The 2,329-nt window shown below is 44.3% G+C and overlaps 1 pseudogene; it reads right to left on the bottom strand.

The window, feature by feature from the left end:
* Nucleotides 1–220: 220 nt before the first annotated feature.
* Nucleotides 221–925, bottom strand: LOC144255080 (neurofilament light polypeptide pseudogene; annotated as a pseudogene).
* Nucleotides 926–2,329: the final 1,404 nt, after the last annotated feature.

Raw genomic sequence — 2,329 nt, 5'->3', positions numbered from 1 at the left:
GGAGGAGATGGGGAGAGGGGTAGAGGGGGAGAAGGGGAGAGGGGGAGAGGGAGGGGAAGGGAGAGAGGAAGAAGAGAGAGAGAGAGAGAGAGAGAGAGAGAGAGATGAGATAGAGAGAGAGAGACACTGAGACTGAAGGGGAGAGACTGCGGTGAGAAAACAGAGGCAGCAAAGGGCGGAGAAATGAAAATAAGAACAAGTTCTAAAGGAGAGGAGGATCCTAAAAAGAGAGAAGGAAAGGCTGAGACAGAATGAGGCTTTGGAGATTTAGAAAAGCGATTTCGTCCATCAGGCTGTGGATATACTTTTGGAGCTCAGCTGGGGCCAGCGCCACCTCCTCTGTGCCTTCCCGTGACTGCATCAGGCGACCCTTGGCGTCCTCGCGGCTCAGCACCTCCTCTTCCTAGCATGCTTGCAGGTTGCATAGAGTCTCCTCCAGCACTTTGCACTCGCCCTGGAGCGCCTGCTTCTCATGGGTAGCGTCCCTCTGCCAGGCGCAAGTGGCTAATCTCCTGCTCCTACAGCGCCCAGAAGCGGGATGGCTCCCAATGCTTCTGGCACAGCACCAGCAGCTCGGTTTCCAGCAGCTTGTTCTGCTGCTCCAGCTTGTGCACGCGCTGGAAGAAGCTGGCAAAGCGGTCCTTGAGATCCTGGAGCTGCACCTTCTCCTGAGTGCGGATGGACTTGAGGTCGTTGCTAATGGCGGCTACCTGGCTCAGGTCTAGGTTCTCCAGGCTGTGCATCAAGGAGCCGGAACTGGACAGTAGCTGCGGGTCAGGGAGACCAGGAGGACACCGGGGCCCAGTAGTTGGAGTAAGTGGAGCTCGCGGTGCTGTAGCAGCTGTGCAGCTGGAGATGTGCACCCAGGGAGTCTCCACATAGTGCCACTTGTAGGAGGTCTAGGCTCATAGCTAAAGGAACCCATGCTGGAGGCCAGGGCGCCCCCCCTCCCCCCGCCCATGGCGGACATGGGGGCCTGGAGAGGAGGAAGGACAGGGGAGAAAGGGAAAGGGAAGGATGGATGGCTGTGTGCCTATTATTATTATTATTATTATTAATTTGTTTTTACTTAAGAGATTGCCATAGTTTGGACTTGAGAGTCCCCCAAAGGCCAAGGTGTTCAAGAATTGTTCCCTTGGGTGGTGCTCTTGGGAAATGATGAATGTTCAGAGGTGGGGCCTAGGGGAAAGTTGTTGGGTCATTGGGGGGTGTGCTCTCAGAGGCAAGTGATTTTTGGTTTTATTTTATTCATTTATTTATATGCGGTACTGAGAATCAACTAGTGCCTCTTGCACACATGCTAGTCAATACATGCTGTCACCATGAAGTGCAGCCTTTCTCCTGGCCCAAATAGGTTTGCCAGGGTTTCTTTTATGAGAGCAAAACATTCTTTGCATATCTTCATTGGACCTGGCTGGCCAGGCTATGTCTTTCAAGAATAGTAGACTTTAGAGTTTGGAATTTAAGTTTGTCTTGTGACTTTCATCAACCAATAAAATATAAGTAGATTGTAATGTGTGTAATAATGAGAAAGATTTATCTATTAGGCAATTTCTTTTCTTTTTAAATTTATGAATAACATTTTATTGCATTTATGAATTTAATGTAATGTTTGGAGTTATTTATTACCATGGCACTATTTAGACAAAAATGACCAATCTACAAAACTTCTGTTGTATTTTAAAACTGTATCACACAATTGAGTCTTTGAAAATGTTTATTAAATTTCTAGATAAACATTTATTATAATTGCATTTGAGAATCCTTTTGTAAATATAAGTAGACACAATGAAATAAGGTGCTAGCATCCATCATTTGTCAATGGATACAGATCAGTTAGCAGGTCTATTACAAAAAGATGAAGTCAAAAGGAAGGTGCTCCCTTTCTCATATCCAGACCTCCTAGGATCCTCTCCCTGAGCATGCTTGCTTCTGGATCACATGGGCCCATTCTAAACAGTTACACTGCTTTTCAAACAAATTTCTCTCCCAGTCATTATCTTGTTCAGATTTTCTACTGATTTCTACAGCATCATTGATTTACAGGACCTTTGAAATGTTTCCAGTTCATGGAACTTTTATAACACAATAACACCATAACTTACAGAGAATTTGCTATTCTTTTATTTTGCAACAGTGTTCTTATATTCCCTTATTTTCTCTAAGAAAATGTCATCCTAGTCTCAAGCAACCAATATTTTCAATAACCTATGAATAATGATAGAAGAGAGATATATGGAAACCTGATTCAGTGTATATTAGTGCAATCTCAATATAATAAAACTTTGTGAAGCTTTAATAATAATTCAAAAAAAATATCATATCAGAA

The sequence above is a fragment of the Urocitellus parryii genome, chromosome 5, assembly GCF_045843805.1.
Source record: "Urocitellus parryii isolate mUroPar1 chromosome 5, mUroPar1.hap1, whole genome shotgun sequence".
In the NCBI taxonomy this organism is placed as follows: domain Eukaryota; kingdom Metazoa; phylum Chordata; class Mammalia; order Rodentia; family Sciuridae; genus Urocitellus; species Urocitellus parryii.
The sequence above is the reverse complement of the archived record's forward strand: the minus strand, read 5'-3'. Positions and strand labels throughout refer to the sequence as shown.